We start from the raw sequence: 19,728 nt of genomic DNA on the forward strand, positions 1-19,728 counted from the left end.
CTGGCGCGAGGCTGCTCTGCCCTGGGCGAGCCTTGCCCAGACTTGCCTCGCTGCTAGGCTTCCTGCCCAGGAAGGAGCAGGCTGCGCGAGGCTGGGAGACGCCACTGGCGCCTTCCTGGCCTCAGCTCCGTTCCTGCCTTGCCTTTGCACCTAGGCCCCAGGCGTCCTTGGGGAGGGCTTAGGGGCCGGTGGCTTGCACACTGCCAAGGGCTCCAGCAGGAAGAGCTCTGTGCGAGGGAAGGGAAGGTCCAGTGCAGGGCTCCTCCAGCGGTTGCTTGGCCGCCCAGGCTCAGCGCCGCTCGGAGTGCCCCAGGCTCCCAGGGCCCCTGGCTGAGGTCTGCAGCCCCGCACACCCGGAGGCTGACTGCCTGGGCGCCCAGCAGCTGCCTCACACACGTAGCTTCCCTAGCGCTCTCCTCCCCAGCAGAGACGTGTGCAGCTGGTTGGGGCCTGCCCCTGCGTGCCTGGGCTCCCGCGCACAGCCCCAGCTCAGGGCAAGCAGCCCCTGAGCCAAGACCTGCAGGAGGCGCAGAGCGCCCCCACCTGGAAGCCGAGTGAACAGCTGGAGGGGAGGCGAGCCTCCTCGAGGGAGAAGAGGCAGCCCAGCCTCCTTTGGCTCAAGCCCTACTTGGCTGGAGCCGAGTGCGCCTCCAGGACGGCAGAGCTCCAGCTCTGCTCAGAGGCCCGTTCTGGCAGAGTTGCTGGCGCGAGGCTGCTCTGCCCTTGGCGAGCCTTGCCCAGACTTGCCTCGCTGCTAGGCTTCCTGCCCAGGAAGGAGCAGTCTGCGCGAGGCTGGGAGACGCCACTGGCGCCTTCCTGGCCTCAGCTCCGCTCCTGCCTTGCCTTTGCACCTAGGCCCCAGGCGTCCTTGGGGAGGGCTTAGGGTTCGGTGGCTTGCACAGTGCCAAGGGCTCCAGCAGGAAGAGCTCTGTGCGAGGGAAGGGAAGGGCCAGTGCAGGGCTCCTACAGCGGTTGCTTGGCCGCCCAGGCTCAGCGCCGCACGGAGTGCACCAGGCTCCCAGGGCTCCTGGCTGGGGTCTGCAGCCCCGCACACCCGGAGGCTGACTCCCTGGGAGTCCAGCAGCTGCCTCACACACGTAGCTTCCCTAGCGCTCTCCTCCCCAGCAGAGACGTGTGCAGCTGGTTGGGGCCTGCCCCTGCGTGCCTGGGCTCCCGCGCACAGCCCCAGCTCAGGGCAAGCAGCCCCTGAGCCAAGACCTGCAGGAGGCGCAGAGCGCCCCCACCTGGAAGCCGAGTGAACAGCTGGCGGGGAGGCGAGCCTCCTCGAGGGAAGAAGAGGCAGCCCAGCCTCGTTTGGCTCAAGCCCTACTTGGCTGGAGCCGAGTGCGCCTCCAGGACGGCAGAGCTCCTGCTCTGCTCAGAGGCCCGTTCTGGCAGAGTTACTGGCGCGAGGCTGCTCTGCCCTGGGCGAGCCTTGCCCAGACTTGCCTGGCTGCTAGGCTTCCTGCCCAGGAAGGAGCAGGCTGCGCGAGGCTGGGAGACGCCACTGGCGCCTTCCTGGCCTCAGCTCCGCTCCTGCCTTGCCTTTGAACCTAGGCCCCAGGCGTCCTTGGGGAGGGCTTAGGGGCCGGTGGCTTGCACACTGCCAAGGGCTCCAGCAGGAAGAGCTCTGTGCGAGGGAAGGGAAGGGCCAGTGCAGGGCTCCTCCAGCGGTTGCTTGGCCGCCCAGGCTCAGCGCCGCACGGAGTGCACCAGGCTCCCAGGGCCCCTGGCTGGGGTCTGCAGCCCCGCACACCCGGAGGCTGACTCCCTGGGCGCCCAGCAGCTGCCTCACACACGTAGCTTCCCTAGCGCTCTCCTCCCCAGCAGAGACGTGTGCAGCTGGTTGGGGCCTGCCCCTGCGTGCCTGGGCTCCCGCGCACAGCCCCAGCTCAGGGCAAGCAGCCCCTGAGCCAAGACCTGCAGGAGGCGCAGAGCGCCCCCACCTGGAAGCCGAGTGAACAGCTGGCGGGGAGGCGAGCCTCCTCGAGGGAAGAAGAGGCAGCCCAGCCTCGTTTGGCTCAAGCCCTACTTGGCTGGAGCCGAGTGCGCCTCCAGGACGGCAGAGCTCCTGCTCTGCTCAGAGGCCCGTTCTGGCAGAGTTGCTGGCGCGAGGCTGCTCTGCCCTGGGCGAGCGTTGCCCAGACTTGCCTGGCTGCTAGGCTTCCTGCCCAGGAAGGAGCAGGCTGCGCGAGGCTGGGAGACGCCACTGGCGCCTTCCTGGCCTCAGCTCCGCTCCTGCCTTGCCTTTGCACCTAGGCCCCAGGCGTCCTTGGGGAGGGCTTAGGGGCCGGTGGCTTGCACACTGCCAAGGACTCCAGCAGGAAGAGCTCTGTGCGAGGGAAGGGAAGGGCCAGTGCAGGGCTCCTCCAGCGGTTGCTTGGCCGCCCAGGCTCAGCGCCGCACGGAGTGCACCAGGCTCCCAGGGCCCGTGGCTGGGGTCTGCAGCCCCGCACACCCGGAGCCTGACTCCCCGGGAGTCCAGCAGCTGCCTCACACACGTAGCTTCCCTAGCGCTCTCCTCCCCAGAAGAGACGTGTGCAGCTGGTTGGGGCCTGCCCCTGCGTGCCTGGGCTCCCGCCCACAGCCCCAGCTCAGGGCAAGCAGCCCCTGAGCCAAGACCTGCAGGAGGCGCAGAGCGACCCCACCTGGAAGCCGAGTGAACAGCTGGAGGGGAGGCGAGCCTCCTCGAGGGAAGAAGAGGCAGCCCAGCCTCGTTTGGCTCAAGCCCTGCTTGGCTGGAGCCGAGTGCGCCTCCAGGACGGCAGAGCTCCAGCTCTGATCAGAGGCCCGTTCTAGCAGAGTTGCTGGCGCGAGGCTGCTCTGCCCTGGGCGAGCCTTGCCCAGACTTGCCTCGCTGCTAGGCTTCCTGCCCAGGAAGGAGCAGGCTGCGCGAGGCTGGGAGACGCCACTGGCGCCTTCCTGGCCTCAGCTCCGCTCCTGCCTTGCCTTTGCACCTAGGCCCCAGGCGTCCTTGGGGAGGGCTTAGGGGCCGGTGGCTTGCACACTGCCAAGGGCTCCAGCAGGAAGAGCTCTGTGCGAGGGAAGGGAAGCGCCAGTGCAGGGCTCCTCCAGCGGTTGCTTGGCCGCCCAGGCTCAGCGCCGCTCGGAGTGCCCCAGGCTCCCAGGGCCCCTGGCTGGGGTCTGCAGCCCCGCACACCCGGAGGCTGACTGCCTGGGCGCCCAGCAGCTGCCTCACACACGTAGCTTCCCTAGCGCTCTCCTCCCCAGCAGAGACGTGTGCAGCTGGTTGGGGCCTGCCCCTGCGTGCCTGGGCTCCCGCGCACAGCCCCAGCTCAGGGCAAGCAGCCCCTGAGCTAAGACCTGCAGGAGGCGCAGAGCGCCCCCACCTGGAAGCCGAGTGAACAGCTGGAGGGGAGGCGAGCCTCCTCGAGGGAAGAAGAGGCAGCCCAGCCTCGTTTGGCTCAAGCCCTACTTGGCTGGAGCCGAGTGCGCCTCCAGGACGGCAGAGCTCTAGCTCTGCTCAGAGGCCCGATCTGGCAGAGTTGCTGGCGCGAGGCTGCTCTGCCCTGGGCGAGCCTTGCCCAGACTTGCCTCGCTGCTAGGCTTCCTGACCAGGAAGGAGCTGGCTGCGCGAGGCTGGGAGACGCCACTGGTGCCTTGCTGGCCTCAGCTCCGCTCCTGCCTTGCCTTTGCACCTAGGCCCCAGGCGTCCTTGCGGAGGGCTTAGGGGCCGGTGGCTTGCACACTGCCAAGGGCTCCAGCAGGAAGAGCTCTGTGCGAGGGAAGGGAAGGGCTAGTGCAGGGCTCCTCCAGCTGTTGCTTGTCCGCCCAGGCTCAGCTCGGCACGGAGTGCACCAGCCTCCCAGGGCCCCTGGCTGGGGTCTGCAGCCCTGCACACCCGGAGGCTGACTCCCTGGGCGCCCAGCAGCTGCCTCACACACGTAGCTTCCCTAGCGCTCTCCTCCCCAGCAGAGACGTGTGCAGCTGGTTGGGGCCTGCCCCTGCGTGCCTGGGCTCCCGCGCACAGCCCCAGCTCAGGGCAAGCAGCCCCTGAGCTAAGACCTGCAGGAGGCGCAGAGCGCCCCCACCTGGAAGCCGAGTGAACAGCTGGAGGGGAGGCGAGCCTCCTCGAGGGAAGAAGAGGCAGCCCAGCCTCGTTTGGCTCAAGCCCTACTTGGCTGGAGCCGAGTGCGCCTCCAGGACGGCAGAGCTCCAGCTCTGCTCAGAGGCCCGTTCTGGCAGAGTTGCTGGCGCGAGGCTGCTCTGCCCTGGGCGAGCCTTGCCCAGACTTGCCTCGGTGCTAGGCTTCCTGCCCAGGAAGGAGCAGGCTGCGCGAGGCTGGGAGACGCCACTGGCGCCTTCCTGGCCTCAGCTCCGCTACTGCCTTGCCTTTGCACCTAGGCCCCAGGCGTCCTTGGGGAGGGCTTAGGGGCCGGTGGCTTGCACAGTGCCAAGGGCTCCAGCAGGAAGAGCTCTGTGCGAGGGAAGGGAAGGGCCAGTGCAGGGCTCCTCCAGCGGTTGCTTGGCCGCCCAGGCTCAGCGCCGCTCGGAGTGCCCCAGGCTCCCAGGGCCCCTGGCTGCGGTCTGCAGCCCCGCACACCCGGAGGCTGACTCCGGGGACGCCCAGCAGCTGCCTCACACACGTAGCTTCCCTAGCGCTCTCCTTCCCAGCAGAGACGTGTGCAGCTGGTTGGGGCCTGCCCCTGCGTGCCTGGGCTCCTGCGCACAGCCCCAGCTCAGGGCAAGCAGCCCCTGAGCCAAGACCTGCAGGAGGCGAAGAGCGCCCCCAACTGGAAGCCGAGTGAACAGCTGGCGGGGAGGCGAGCCTCCTCGAGGGAAGAAGAGGCAGCCCAGCCTCGTTTGGCTCAAGCCCTACTTGGCTGGAGCCGAGTGCGCCTCCAGGACGGCAGAGCTCTAGCTCTGCTCAGAGGCCCGATCTGGCAGAGTTACTTGCGCGAGGCTGCTCTGCCCTGGGCGAGCCTTGCCCAGACTTGCCTCGCTGCTAGGCTTCCTGACCAGGAAGGAGCTGGCTGCGCGAGGCTGGGAGACGCCACTGGTGCCTTGCTGGCCTCAGCTCCGCTCCTGCCTTGCCTTTGCACCTAGGCCCCAGGCGTCCTTGCGGAGGGCTTAGGGGCCGGTGGCTTGCACACTGCCAAGGGCACCAGCAGGAAGAGCTCTGTGCGAGGGAAGGGAAGGGCTAGTGCAGGGCTCCTCCAGCGGTTGCTTGTCCGCCCAGGCTCAGCTCGGCACGGAGTGCACCAGCCTCCCAGGGCCCCTGGCTGGGGTCTGCAGCCCTGCACACCCGGAGGCTGACTCCCTGGGCGCCCAGCAGCTGCCTCACACACGTAGCTTCCCTAGCGCTCTCCTCCCCAGCAGAGACGTGTGCAGCTGGTTGGGGCCTGCCCCTGCGTGCCTGGGTTCCCGCGCACAGCCCCAGCTCAGGGCAAGCAGCCCCTGAGCCAAGACCTGCAGGAGGCGCAGAGCGCCCCCACCTGGAAGCCGAGTGAACAGCTGGCGGGGAGGCGAGCCTCCTCGAGGGAAGAAGAGGCAGCCCAGCCTCGTTTGGCTCAAGCCCTACTTGGCTGGAGCCGAGTGCGCCTCCAGGACGGCAGAGCTCCTGCTCTGCTCAGAGGCCCGTTCTGGCAGAGTTGCTGGCGCGAGGCTGCTCTGCCCTGGGCGAGCGTTGCCCAGACTTGCCTGGCTGCTAGGCTTCCTGCCCAGGAAGGAGCAGGCTGCGCGAGGCTGGGAGACGCCACTGGCGCCTTCCTGGCCTCAGCTCCGCTCCTGCCTTGCCTTTGCACCTAGGCCCCAGGCGTCCTTGGGGAGGGCTTAGGGGCCGGTGGCTTGCACACTGCCAAGGACTCCAGCAGGAAGAGCTCTGTGCGAGGGAAGGGAAGGGCCAGTGCAGGGCTCCTCCAGCGGTTGCTTGGCCGCCCAGGCTCAGCGCCGCACGGAGTGCACCAGGCTCCCAGGGCCCGTGGCTGGGGTCTGCAGCCCCGCACACCCGGAGCCTGACTCCCCGGGAGTCCAGCAGCTGCCTCACACACGTAGCTTCCCTAGCGCTCTCCTCCCCAGCAGAGACGTGTGCAGCTGGTTGGGGCCTGCCCCTGCGTGCCTGGGCTCCCGCCCACAGCCCCAGCTCAGGGCAAGCAGCCCCTGAGCCAAGACCTGCAGGAGGCGCAGAGCGACCCCACCTGGAAGCCGAGTGAACAGCTGGCGGGGAGGCGAGCCTCCTCGAGGGAAGAAGAGGCAGCCCAGCCTCGTTTGGCTCAAGCCCTACTTGGCTGGAGCCGAGTGCGCCTCCAGGACGGCAGAGCTCCAGCTCTGATCAGAGGCCCGTTCTAGCAGAGTTGCTGGCGCGAGGCTGCTCTGCCCTGGGCGAGCCTTGCCCAGACTTGCCTCGCTGCTAGGCTTCCTGCCCAGGAAGGAGCAGGCTGCGCGAGGCTGGGAGACGCCACTGGCGCCTTCCTGGCCTCAGCTCCGTTCCTGCCTTGCCTTTGCACCTAGGCCCCAGGCGTCCTTGGGGAGGGCTTAGGGGCCGGTGGCTTGCACACTGCCAAGGGCTCCAGCAGGAAGAGCTCTGTGCGAGGGAAGGGAAGGGCCAGTGCAGGGCTCCTCCAGCGGTTGCTTGGCCGCCCAGGCTCAGCGCCGCTCGGAGTGCCCCAGGCTCCCAGGGCCCCTGGCTGGGGTCTGCAGCCCCGCACACCCGGAGGCTGACTGCCTGGGCGCCCAGCAGCTGCCTCACACACGTAGCTTCCCTAGCGCTCTCCTCCCCAGCAGAGACGTGTGCAGCTGGTTGGGGCCTGCCCCTGCGTGCCTGGGCTCCCGCGCACAGCCCCAGCTCAGGGCAAGCAGCCCCTGAGCCAAGACCTGCAGGAGGCGCAGAGCGCCCCCACCTGGAAGCCGAGTGAACAGCTGGCGGGGAGGCGAGCCTCCTCGAGGGAAGAAGAGGCAGCCCAGCCTCGTTTGGCTCAAGCCCTACTTGGCTGGAGCCGAGTGCGCCTCCAGGACGGCAGAGCTCCTGCTCTGCTCAGAGGCCCGTTCTGGCAGAGTTGCTGGCGCGAGGCTGCTCTGCCCTGGGCGAGCGTTGCCCAGACTTGCCTGGCTGCTAGGCTTCCTGCCCAGGAAGGAGCAGGCTGCGCGAGGCTGGGAGACGCCACTGGCGCCTTCCTGGCCTCAGCTCCGCTCCTGCCTTGCCTTTGCACCTAGGCCCCAGGCGTCCTTGGGGAGGGCTTAGGGGCCGGTGGCTTGCACACTGCCAAGGACTCCAGCAGGAAGAGCTCTGTGCGAGGGAAGGGAAGGGCCAGTGCAGGGCTCCTCCAGCGGTTGCTTGGCCGCCCAGGCTCAGCGCCGCACGGAGTGCACCAGGCTCCCAGGGCCCGTGGCTGGGGTCTGCAGCCCCGCACACCCGGAGCCTGACTCCCCGGGAGTCCAGCAGCTGCCTCACACACGTAGCTTCCCTAGCGCTCTCCTCCCCAGAAGAGACGTGTGCAGCTGGTTGGGGCCTGCCCCTGCGTGCCTGGGCTCCCGCCCACAGCCCCAGCTCAGGGCAAGCAGCCCCTGAGCCAAGACCTGCAGGAGGCGCAGAGCGACCCCACCTGGAAGCCGAGTGAACAGCTGGAGGGGAGGCGAGCCTCCTCGAGGGAAGAAGAGGCAGCCCAGCCTCGTTTGGCTCAAGCCCTGCTTGGCTGGAGCCGAGTGCGCCTCCAGGACGGCAGAGCTCCAGCTCTGATCAGAGGCCCGTTCTAGCAGAGTTGCTGGCGCGAGGCTGCTCTGCCCTGGGCGAGCCTTGCCCAGACTTGCCTCGCTGCTAGGCTTCCTGACCAGGAAGGAGCAGGCTGCGCGAGGCTGGGAGACGCCACTGGCGCCTTCCTGGCCTCAGCTCCGTTCCTGCCTTGCCTTTGCACCTAGGCCCCAGGCGTCCTTGGGGAGGGCTTAGGGGCCGGTGGCTTGCACACTGCCAAGGGCTCCAGCAGGAAGAGCTCTGTGCGAGGGAAGGGAAGGGCCAGTGCAGGGCTCCTCCAGCGGTTGCTTGGCCGCCCAGGCTCAGCGCCGCTCGGAGTGCCCCAGGCTCCCAGGGCCCCTGGCTGAGGTCTGCAGCCCCGCACACCCGGAGGCTGACTGCCTGGGCGCCCAGAAGCTGCCTCACACACGTAGCTTCCCTAGCGCTCTCCTCCCCAGCAGAGACGTGTGCAGCTGGTTGGGGCCTGCCCCTGCGTGCCTGGGCTCCTGCGCACAGCCCCAGCTCAGGGCAAGCAGCCCCTGAGCAAGACCTGCAGAAGGCGCAGAGCGCCCCCACCTGGAAGCCGAGTGAACAGCTGGAGGGGAGGCGAGCCTCCTCGAGGGAAGAAGAGGCAGCCCAGCCTCGTTTGGCTCAAGCCCTACTTGGCTGGAGCCGAGTGCGCCTCCAGGACGGCAGAGCTCCAGCTCTGCTCAGAGGCCCGTTCTGGCAGAGTTGCTGGCGCGAGGCTGCTCTGCCCTGGGCGAGCATTGCCCAGACTTGCCTCGCTGCTAGGCTTCCTGCCCAGGAAGGAGCAGGCTGCGCGAGGCTGGGAGACGCCACTGGCGCCTTCCTGGCCTCAGCTCCTCTCCTGCCTTGCCTTTGCACCTAGGCCCCAGGCATCCTTGGGGAGGGCTTAGGGCCGGTGGCTTGCACACTGCCAAGGGCTCCAGCACGAAGAGCTCTGTGCGAGGGAAGGGAAGGGCTAGTGCACGGCTCCTCCAGCGGTTGCTTGGCCGCCCAGGCTCAGCGCCGCACGGAGTGCACCAGGCTCCCAGGGCCCCTGGCTGGGGTCTGCAGCCCCGCACACCCGGAGCCTGACTCCCCGGGAGTCCAGCAGCTGCCTCACACACGTAGCTTCCCTAGCGCTCTCCTCCCCAGCAGAGACGTGTGCAGCTGGTTGGGGCCTGCCCCTGCGTGCCTGGGCTCCCGCCCACAGCCCCAGCTCAGGGCAAGCAGCCCCTGAGCCAAGACCTGCAGGAGGCGCAGAGCGACCCCACCTGGAAGCCGAGTGAACAGCTGGCGGGGAGGCGAGCCTCCTCGAGGGAAGAAGAGGCAGCCCAGCCTCGTTTGGCTCAAGCCCTACTTGGCTGGAGCCGAGTGCGCCTCCAGGACGGCAGAGCTCCAGCTCTGATCAGAGGCCCGTTCTAGCAGAGTGGCTGGCGCGAGGCTGCTCTGCCCTGGGCGAGCCTTGCCCAGACTTGCCTCGCTGCTAGGCTTCCTGCCCAGGAAGGAGCAGGCTGCGCGAGGCTGGGAGACGCCACTGGCGCCTTCCTGGCCTCAGCTCCGTTCCTGCCTTGCCTTTGCACCTAGGCCCCAGGCGTCCTTGGGGAGGGCTTAGGGGCCGGTGGCTTGCACACTGCCAAGGGCTCCAGCAGGAAGAGCTCTGTGCGAGGGAAGGGAAGGTCCAGTGCAGGGCTCCTCCAGCGGTTGCTTGGCCGCCCAGGCTCAGCGCCGCTCGGAGTGCCCCAGGCTCCCAGGGCCCCTGGCTGAGGTCTGCAGCCCCGCACACCCGGAGGCTGACTGCCTGGGCGCCCAGCAGCTGCCTCACACACGTAGCTTCCCTAGCGCTCTCCTCCCCAGCAGAGACGTGTGCAGCTGGTTGGGGCCTGCCCCTGCGTGCCTGGGCTCCCGCGCACAGCCCCAGCTCAGGGCAAGCAGCCCCTGAGCCAAGACCTGCAGGAGGCGCAGAGCGCCCCCACCTGGAAGCCGAGTGAACAGCTGGAGGGGAGGCGAGCCTCCTCGAGGGAGAAGAGGCAGCCCAGCCTCCTTTGGCTCAAGCCCTACTTGGCTGGAGCCGAGTGCGCCCCCAGGACGGCAGAGCTCCAGCTCTGCTCAGAGGCCCGTTCTGGCAGAGTTGCTGGCGCGAGGCTGCTCTGCCCTTGGCGAGCCTTGCCCAGACTTGCCTCGCTGCTAGGCTTCCTGCCCAGGAAGGAGCAGTCTGCGCGAGGCTGGGAGACGCCACTGGCGCCTTCCTGGCCTCAGCTCCGCTCCTGCCTTGCCTTTGCACCTAGGCCCCAGGCGTCCTTGGGGAGGGCTTAGGGTTCGGTGGCTTGCACAGTGCCAAGGGCTCCAGCAGGAAGAGCTCTGTGCGAGGGAAGGGAAGGGCCAGTGCAGGGCTCCTACAGCGGTTGCTTGGCCGCCCAGGCTCAGCGCCGCACGGAGTGCACCAGGCTCCCAGGGCTCCTGGCTGGGGTCTGCAGCCCCGCACACCCGGAGGCTGACTCCCTGGGAGTCCAGCAGCTGCCTCACACACGTAGCTTCCCTAGCGCTCTCCTCCCCAGCAGAGACGTGTGCAGCTGGTTGGGGCCTGCCCCTGCGTGCCTGGGCTCCCGCGCACAGCCCCAGCTCAGGGCAAGCAGCCCCTGAGCCAAGACCTGCAGGAGGCGCAGAGCGCCCCCACCTGGAAGCCGAGTGAACAGCTGGCGGGGAGGCGAGCCTCCTCGAGGGAAGAAGAGGCAGCCCAGCCTCGTTTGGCTCAAGCCCTACTTGGCTGGAGCCGAGTGCGCCTCCAGGACGGCAGAGCTCCTGCTCTGCTCAGAGGCCCGTTCTGGCAGAGTTACTGGCGCGAGGCTGCTCTGCCCTGGGCGAGCCTTGCCCAGACTTGCCTGGCTGCTAGGCTTCCTGCCCAGGAAGGAGCAGGCTGCGCGAGGCTGGGAGACGCCACTGGCGCCTTCCTGGCCTCAGCTCCGCTCCTGCCTTGCCTTTGAACCTAGGCCCCAGGCGTCCTTGGGGAGGGCTTAGGGGCCGGTGGCTTGCACACTGCCAAGGGCTCCAGCAGGAAGAGCTCTGTGCGAGGGAAGGGAAGGGCCAGTGCAGGGCTCCTCCAGCGGTTGCTTGGCCGCCCAGGCTCAGCGCCGCACGGAGTGCACCAGGCTCCCAGGGCCCCTGGCTGGGGTCTGCAGCCCCGCACACCCGGAGGCTGACTCCCTGGGCGCCCAGCAGCTGCCTCACACACGTAGCTTCCCTAGCGCTCTCCTCCCCAGCAGAGACGTGTGCAGCTGGTTGGGGCCTGCCCCTGCGTGCCTGGGCTCCCGCCCACAGCCCCAGCTCAGGGCAAGCAGCCCCTGAGCCAAGACCTGCAGGAGGCGCAGAGCGCCCCCACCTGGAAGCCGAGTGAACAGCTGGCGGGGAGGCGAGCCTCCTGGAGGGAAGAAGAGGCAGCCCAGCCTCGTTTGGCTCAAGCCCTACTTGGCTGGAGCCGAGTGCGCCTCCAGGACGGCAGAGCTCCAGCTCTGCTCAGAGGCCCGTTCTGGCAGAGTTGCTGGCGCGAGGCTGCTCTGCCCTGGGCGAGCCTTGCCCAGACTTGCCTCGCTGCTAGGCTTCCTGCCCAGGAAGGAGCAGGCTGCGCGAGGCTGGGAGACGCCACTGGCGCCTTCCTGGCCTCAGCTCCGCTCCTGCCTTGCCTTTGAACCTAGGCCCCAGGCGTCCTTGGGGAGGGCTTAGGGGCCGGTGGCTTGCAGAGTGCCAAGGGCTCCAGCAGGAAGAGCTCTGTGCGAGGGAAGGGAAGGGCCAGTGCAGGGCTCCTCCAGCGGTGGCTTGGCCGCCCAGACTCAGCGCCGCACGGAGTGCCCCAGGCTCCCTGGGCCCTGGCTGGGGTCTGCAGCCCCGCACACCCGGAGGCTGACTCCCTGGGCGCCCAGCAGCTGCCTCACACACGTAGCTTCCCTAGCGCTCTCCTCCCCAGCAGAGACGTGTGCAGCTGGTTGGGGCCTGCCCCTGCGTGCCTGGGCTCCCGCGCACAGCCCCAGCTCAGGGCAAGCAGCCCCTGAGCCAAGACCTGCAGGAGCCGCAGAGCGCCCCCACCTGGAAGCCGAGTGAACAGGTGGCGGGGAGGCGAGCCTCCTCGAGGGAAGAAGAGGCAGCCGAGCCTCGTTTGGCTCAAGCCCTACTTGGCTGGAGCCGAGTGCGCCTCCAGGACGGCAGAGCTCCAGCTCTGCTCAGAGGCCCATTCGGGCAGAGTTGCTGGCGCGAGGCTGCTCTGCCCTGGGCGAGCGTTGCCCAGACTTGCCTCGCTGCTAGGCTTCCTGCCCAGGAAGGAGCAGGCTGCGCGAGGCTGGGAGACGCCACTGGCGCCTTCCTGGCCTCAGCTCCGCTCCTGCCTTGCCTTTGCACCTAGGCCCCAGGCGTCCTTGGGGAGGGCTTAGGGGTCGGTGGCTTGCACAGTGCCAAGGGCTCCAGCAGGAGGAGCTCTGTGCGAGGGAAGGGAAAGGCCAGTGCAGGGCTCCTCCAGCGGTTGCTTGGCCGCCCAGGCTCAGCGCCGCACGGAGTGCACCAGGCTCCCAGGGCCCCTGGCTGGGGTCTGCAGCCCCGCACACCCGGAGGCTGACTACCTGGGAGTCCAGCAGCTGCCTCACACACGTAGCTTCCCTAGCGCTCTCCTCCCCAGCAGAGACGTGTGCAGCTGGTTGGGGCCTGCCCCTGCGTGCCTGGGCTCCCGCGCACAGCCCCAGCTCAGGGCAAGCAGCCCCTGAGCCAAGACCTGCAGGAGGCGCAGAGCGCCCCCACCTGGAAGCCGAGTGAACAGCTGGCGGGGAGGCGAGCCTCCTCGAGGGAAGAAGAGGCAGCCCAGCCTCGTTTGGCTCAAGCCCTACTTGGCTGGAGCCGAGTGCGCCTCCAGGACGGCAGAGCTCCAGCTCTGCTCAGAGGCCCGTTCTGGCAGAGTTGCTGGCGCGAGGCTGCTCTGCCCTGGGCGAGCCTTGCCCAGACTTGCCTCGCTGCTAGGCTTCCTGCCCAGGAAGGAGCAGGTTGCGCGAGGCTGGGAGACGCCACTGGCGCCTTCCTGGCCTCAGCTCCGCTCCTGCCTTGCCTTTGCACCTAGGCCCCAGGCGTCCTTGGGGAGGGCTTAGGGGCCGGTGGCTTGCACACTGCCAAGGGCTCCAGCAGGAAGAGCTCTGTGCGAGGGAAGGGAAGGGCCAGTGCAGGGCTCCTCCAGCGGTTGCTTGGCCGCCCAGGCTCAGCGCCGCACGGAGTGCACCAGGCTCCCAGGGCCCGTGGATGGGGTCTGCAGCCCCGCACACCCGGAGGCTGACTCCCTGGGAGTCCAGCAGCTGCCTCACACACGTAGCTTCCCTAGCGCTCTCCTCCCCAGCAGAGACGTGTGCAGCTGGTTGGGGCCTGCCCCTGCGTGCCTGGGCTCCCGCCCACAGCCCCAGCTCAGGGCAAGCAGCCCCTGAGCCAAGACCTGCAGGAGGCGCAGAGCGCCCCCACCTGGAAGCCGAGTGAACAGCTGGCGGGGAGGCGAGCCTCCTCGAGGGAAGAAGAGGCAGCCCAGCCTCGTTTGGCTCAAGCCCTACTTGGCTGGAGCCGAGTGCGCCTCCAGGACGGCAGAGCTCCAGCTCTGCTCAGAGGCCCGTTCTGGCAGAGTTGCTGGCGCGAGGCTGCTCTGCCCTGGGCGAGCCTTGCCCAGACTTGCCTGGCTGCTAGGCTTCCTGCCCAGGAAGGAGCAGGCTGCGCGAGGCTGGGAGACAACACTGGCGCCTTCCTGGCCTCAGCTCCGCTCCTGCCTTGCCTTTGCACCTAGGCCCCAGGCGTCCTTGGGGAGGGCTTAGGGGCCGGTGGCTTGCACACTGCCAAGGGCTCCAGCAGGAAGAGCTCTGTGCGAGGGAAGGGAAGGGCCAGTGCAGGGCTCCTCCAGCGGTTGCTTGGCCGCCCAGGCTCAGCGCCGCACGGAGTGCACCAGGCTCCCAGGGCCCGTGGATGGGTTCTGCAGCCCCGCACACCCGGAGGCTGACTCCCCGGGAGTCCAGCAGCTGCCTCACACACGTAGCTTCCCTAGCGCTCTCCTCCCCAGCAGAGACGTGTGCAGCTGGTTGGGGCCTGCCCCTGCGTGCCTGGGCTCCCGCCCACAGCCCCAGCTCAGGGCAAGCAGCCCCTGAGCCAAGACCTGCAGGAGGCGCAGAGCGCCCCCACCTGGAAGCCGAGTGAACAGCTGGCGGGGAGGCGAGCCTCCTCGAGGGAAGAAGAGGCAGCCCAGCCTCGTTTGGCTCAAGCCCTACTTGGCTGGAGCCGAGTGCGCCTCCAGGACGGCAGAGCTCCAGCTCTGCTCAGAGGCCCGTTCTGGCAGAGTTGCTGGCGCGAGGCTGCTCTGCCCTGGGCGAGCCTTGCCCAGACTTGCCTCGCTGCTAGGCTTCCTGGCCAGGAAGGAGCAGGCTGCGCGAGGCTGGGAGACGCCACTGGCGCCTTCCTGGCCTCAGCTCCGTTCCTGCCTTGCCTTTGCACCTAGGCCCCAGGCGTCCTTGGGGAGGGCTTAGGGGCCGGTGGCTTGCACACTGCCAAGGGCTCCAGCAGGAAGAGCTCTGTGCGAGGGAAGGGAAGGGCCAGTGCAGGGCTCCTTCAGCGGTTGCTTGGCCGCCCAGGCTCAGCGCCGCTCGGAGTGCCCCAGGCTCCCAGGGCCCCTGGCTGGGGTCTGCAGCCCCGCACACCCGGAGGCTGACTGCCTGGGCGCCCAGCAGCTGCCTCACACACGTAGCTTCCCTAGCGCTCTCCTCCCCAGCAGAGACGTGTGCAGCTGGTTGGGGCCTGCCCCTGCGTGCCTGGGCTCCCGCGCACAGCCCCAGCTCAGGGCAAGCAGCCCCTGAGCCAGACCTGCAGGAGGCGCAGAGCGCCCCCACCTGGAAGCCGAGTGAACAGCTGGAGGGGAGGCGAGCCTCCTCGAGGGAAGAAGAGGCAGCCCAGCCTCGTTTGGCTCAAGCCCTACTTGGCTGGAGCCGAGTGCGCCTCCAGGACGGCAGAGCTCCAGCTCTGCTCAGAGGCCCGTTCTGGCAGAGTTGCTGGCGCGAAGCTGCTCTGCCCTGGGCGAGCATTGCCCAGACTTGCCTCGCTGCTAGGCTTCCTGCCCAGGAAGGAGCAGGCTGCGCGAGGCTGGGAGACGCCACTGGCGCCTTCCTGGCCTCAGCTCCGCTCCTGCCTTGCCTTTGCACCTAGGCCCCAGGCGTCCTTTGGGAGGGCTTAGGGGCCGGTGGCTTGCACAGTGCCAAGGGCTCCAGCAGGAAGAGCTCTGTGCGAGGGAAGGGAAGGGCCAGTGCAGGGCTCCTCCAGCGGTTGCTTGGCCGCCCAGGCTCAGCGCCGCTCGGAGTGCCCCAGGCTGCCAGGGCCCCTGGCTGGGGTCTGCAGCCCCGCACACTCGGAGGCTGACTCCCTGGGCGCCCAGCAGCTGCCTCACACACGTAGCTTCCCTAGCGCTCTCCTCCCCAGCAGAGACGTGTGCAGCTGGTTGGGGCCTGCCCCTGCGTGTCTGGGCTCCCGCGCACAGCCCCAGCTCAGGGCAAGCAGCCCCTGAGCCAAGACCTGCAGGAGGCGAAAAGCGCCCCCAACTGGAAGCCGAGTGAACAGCTGGCGGGGAGGCGAGCCTCCTCGAGGGAAGAAGAGGCAGCCCAGCCTCGTTTGGCTCAAGCCCTACTTGGCTGGAGCCGAGTGCGCCTCCAGGACGGCAGAGCTCCAGCTCTGCTCAGAGGCCCATTCTGGCAGAGTTGCTGGCGCGAGGCTGCTCTGCCCTGGGCGAGCCTTGCCCAAACTTGCCTCGCTGCTAGGCTTCCTGCCCAGGAAGGAGCAGGCTGCGCGAGGCTGGGAGACGCCACTGGCGCCTTCCTGGCCTCAGCTCCGCTCCTGCCTTGCCTTTGCACCTAGGCCCCAGGCGTCCTTGGGGAGGGCTTAGGGGTCGGTGGCTTGCACAGTGCCAAGGGCTCCAGCAGGAAGAGCTCTGTGCGAGGGAAGGGAAGGGCCAGTGCAGGGCTCCTCCAGCGGTTGCTTGGCCGCCCAGGCTCAGCGCCGCACGGAGTGCACCAGGCTCCCAGGGCCCCTGGCTGGGGTCTGCAGCCCCGCACACCCGGAGGCTGACTCCCTGGGAGTCCAGCAGCTGCCTCACACACGTAGCTTCCCTAGCACTCTCCTCCCCAGCAGAGACGTGTGCAGCTGGTTGGGGCCTGCCCCTGCGTGCCTGGGCTCCCGCCCACAGCCCCAGCTCAGGGCAAGCAGCCCCTGAGCCAAGACCTGCAGGAGGCGCAGAGCGCCCCCACCTGGAAGCCGAGTGAACAGCTGGCGGGGAGGCGAGCCTCCTCAAGGGAAGAAGAGGCAGCCCAGCCTCGTTTGGCTCAAGCCCTACTTGGCTGGAGCCGAGTGCGCCTCCAGGACGGCAGAGCTCCAGCTCTGCTCAGAGGCCCGTTCTGGCAGAGTTGCTGGCGCGAGGCTGCTCTGCCCTGGGCGAGCATTGCCCAGACTTGCCTCGCTGCTAGGCTTCCTGCCCAGGAAGGAGCAGGCTGCGCGAGGCTGGGAGACGCCACTGGCGCCTTCCTGGCCTCAGCTCCGCTCCTGCCTTGCCTTTGCACCTAGGCCCCAGGCGTCTTTGGGGAGGGCTTAGGGGCCGGTGGCTTGCAGAGTGCCAAGGGCTCCAGCAGTAAGAGCTCTGTGCGAGGGAAGGGAAGGGCCAGTGCAGGGCTCCTCCAGCGGTGGCTTGGCCGCCCAGACTCAGCGCCGCACGGAGTGCCCCAGGCTCCCTGGGCCCTGGCTGGGGTCTGCAGCCCCGCACACCCGGAGGCTGACTCCCTGGGCGCCCAGCAGCTGCCTCACACACGTAGCTTCCCTAGCGATCTCCTCCCCAGCAGAGACGTGTGCAGCTGGTTGGGGCCTGCCCCTGCGTGCCTGGGCTCCCGCGCACAGCCCCAGCTCAGGGCAAGCAGCCCCTGAGCCAAGACCTGCAGGAGGCGCAGAGCGCCCCCACCTGGAAGCCGAGTGAACAGCTGGCGGGGAGGCGAGCCTCCTCGAGGAAAGAAGAGGCAGCCCAGCCTCGTTTGGCTCAAGCCCTACTTGGCTGGAGCCGAGTGCGCCTCCAGGACGGCAGAGCTCCAGCTCTGCTCAGAGGCCCGTTCTGGCAGAGTTGTTGGCGCGAGGCTGCTCTGCCCTGGGCGAGCCTTGCCCAGACTTGCCTCGCTGCTAGGCTTCCTGCCCAGGAAGGAGCAGGCTGCGCGAGGCTGGGAGACGCCACTGGCGCCTTCCTGGCCTCAGCTCCGCTCCTGCCTTGCCTTTGCACCTAGGCCCCAGGCGTCCTTGGGGAGGGCTTAGGGGCCGGTGGCTTGCACACTGCCAAGGGCTCCAGCATGAAGAGCTCTGTGCGAGGGAAGGGAAGGGCCAGTGCAGGGCTCCTCCAGCGGTTGCTTGGCCGCCCAGGCTCAGCGCCGCTCGGAGTGCCCCAGGCTCCCAGGGCCCCTGGCTGGGGTCTGCAGCCCCGCACACCCGGAGGCTGACTCCCTGGGAGTCCAGCAGCTGCCTCACACACGTAGCTTCCCTAGCGCTCTCCTCCCCAGCAGAGACGTGTGCAGCTGGTTGGGGCCTGCCCCTGCGTGCCTGGGCTCCCGCGCACAGCCCCAGCTCAGGGCAAGCAGCCCCTGAGCCAAGACCTGCAGGAGGCGCAGAGCGCCCCCACCTGGAAGCCGAGTGAACAGCTGGCGGGGAGGCGAGCCTCCTCGAGGGAAGAAGAGGCAGCCCAGCCTCGTTTGGCTCAAGCCCTACTTGGCTGGAGCCGAGTGCGCCTCCAGGACGGCAGAGCTCCAGCTCTGCTCAGAGGCCCGTTCTGGCAGAGTTGCTGGCGCGAGGCTGCTCTGCCCTGGGCGAGCCTTGCCCAGACTTGCCTCGCTGCTAGGCTTCCTGCCCAGGAAGGAGCAGGCTGCGCGAGGCTGGGAGACGCCACTGGCGCCTTCCTGGCCTCAGCTCCGCTCCTGCCTTGCCTTTGCACCTAGGCCCCAGGCGTCCTTGGGGAGGGCTTAGGGGCCGGTGGCTTGCACACTGCCAAGGGCTCCAGCAGGAAGAGCTCTGTGCGAGGGAAGGGAAGCGCCAGTGCAGGGCTCCTCCAGCGGTTGCTTGGCCGCCCAGGCTCAGCGCCGCTCGGAGTGCCCCAGGCTCCCAGGGCCCCTGGCTGGGGTCTGCAGCCCCGCACACCCGGAGGCTGACTCCCTGGGCCCCCAGCAGCTGCCTCACACACGTAGCTTCCCTAGCGCTCTCCTCCCCAGCAGAGACGTGTGCAGCTGGTTGGGGCCTGCCCCTGCGTGCCTGGGCTCCTGCGCACAGCCCCAGCTCAGGGCAAGCAGCCCCTGAGCCAAGACCTGCAGGAGGCGAAGAGCGCCCCCAACTGGAAGCCGAGTGAACAGCTGGCGGGGAGGCGAGCCTCCTCGAGGGAAGAAGAGGCAGCACAGCCTCGTTTGGCTCAAGCCCTACTTGGCTGGAGCCGAGTGCGCCTCCAGGACGGCAGAGCTCCAGCTCTGCTCAGAGGCCCGTTCTGGCAGAGTTGCTGGCGCGAGGCTGCTCTGCCCTGGGCGAGCCTTGCCCAGACTTGCCTCGCTGCTAGGCTTCCTGCCCAGGAAGGAGCAGGCTGCGCGAGGCTGGGAGACGCCACTGGCGCCTTCCTGATCTCAGCTCCGCTCCTGCCTTGCCTTTGCACCTAGGCCCCAGGCGTCCTAAGGGAGGGCTTAGGGGCCGGTGGCTTGCACACTGCCAAGGGCTCCAGCAGGAAGAGCTCTGTGCGAGGGAAGGGAAGGGCCAGTGCAGGGCTCCTCCAGCGGTTGCTTGGCCGCCCAGGCTCAGCGCCGCACGGAGTGCACCAGGCTCCCAGGGCCCCTGGCTGGGGTCTGCAGCCCCGCACACCCGGAGGCTGACTCCCTGGGCGCCCAGCAGCTGCCTCACACACGTAGCTTCCCTAGCGCTCTCCTCCCCAGCAGAGACGTGTGCAGCTGGTTGGGGCCTGCCCCTGCGTGCCTGGGCTCCCGCGCACAGCCCCAGCTCAGGGCAAGCAGCCCCTGAGCCAAGACCTGCAGGAGCCTCAGAGCGCCCCCACCTGGAAGCCGAGTGAACAGCTGGCGGGGAGGCGAGCCTCCTCGAGGGAAGAAGAGGCAGCCCAGCCTCGTTTGGCTCAAGCCCTACTTGGCTGGAGCCGAGTGCGCCTCCAGGACGGCAGAGCTCCAGCTCTGCTCAGAGGCCCGTTCTGGCAGAGTTGCTGGCGCGAGGCTGCTCTGCCCTGGGCGAGCCTTGCCCAGACTTGCCTCGCTGCTAGGCTTCCTGCCCAGGAAGGAGCAGGCTGCGCGAGGCTGGGAGACGCCACTGGCGCCTTCCTGGCCTCAGCTCCGTTCCTGCCTTGCCTTTGCACCTAGGCCCCAGGCGTCCTTGGGGAGGGCTTAGGGGCCGGTGGCTTGCACACTGCCAAGGGCTCCAGCAGGAAGAGCTCTGTGCGAGGGAAGGGAAGGGCCAGTGCAGGGCTCCTCCAGCGGTTGCTTGGCCGCCCAGGCTCAGCGCCGCTCGGAGTGCCCCAGGCTCCCAGGGCCCCTGGCTGGGGTCTGCAGCCCCGCACACCCGGAGGCTGACTGCCTGGGCGCCCAGCAGCTGCCTCACACACGTAGCTTCCCTAGCGCTCTCCTCCCCAGCAGAGACGTGTGCAGCTGGTTGGGGCCTGCCCCTGCGTGCCTGGGCTCCCGCGCACAGCCCCAGCTCAGGGCAAGCAGCCCCTGAGCCAAGACCTGCAGGAGGCGCAGAGCGCCCCCACCTGGAAGCCGAGTGAACAGCTGGAGGGGAGGCGAGCCTCCTCGAGGGAAGAAGAGGCAGCCCAGCCTCGTTTGGCTCAAGCCCTACTTGGCTGGAGCCGAGTGCGCCTCCAGGACGGCAGAGCTCCAGCTCTGCTCAGAGGCCCGTTCTGGCAGAGTTGCTGGCGCGAGGCTGCTCTGCCCTGGGCGAGCCTTGCCCAGACTTGCCTCGGTGCTAGGCTTCCTGCCCAGGAAGGAGCA

Source organism: Ovis canadensis, chromosome 11 (genome assembly GCF_042477335.2).
Source record: "Ovis canadensis isolate MfBH-ARS-UI-01 breed Bighorn chromosome 11, ARS-UI_OviCan_v2, whole genome shotgun sequence".
NCBI classification, from domain to species: domain Eukaryota; kingdom Metazoa; phylum Chordata; class Mammalia; order Artiodactyla; family Bovidae; genus Ovis; species Ovis canadensis.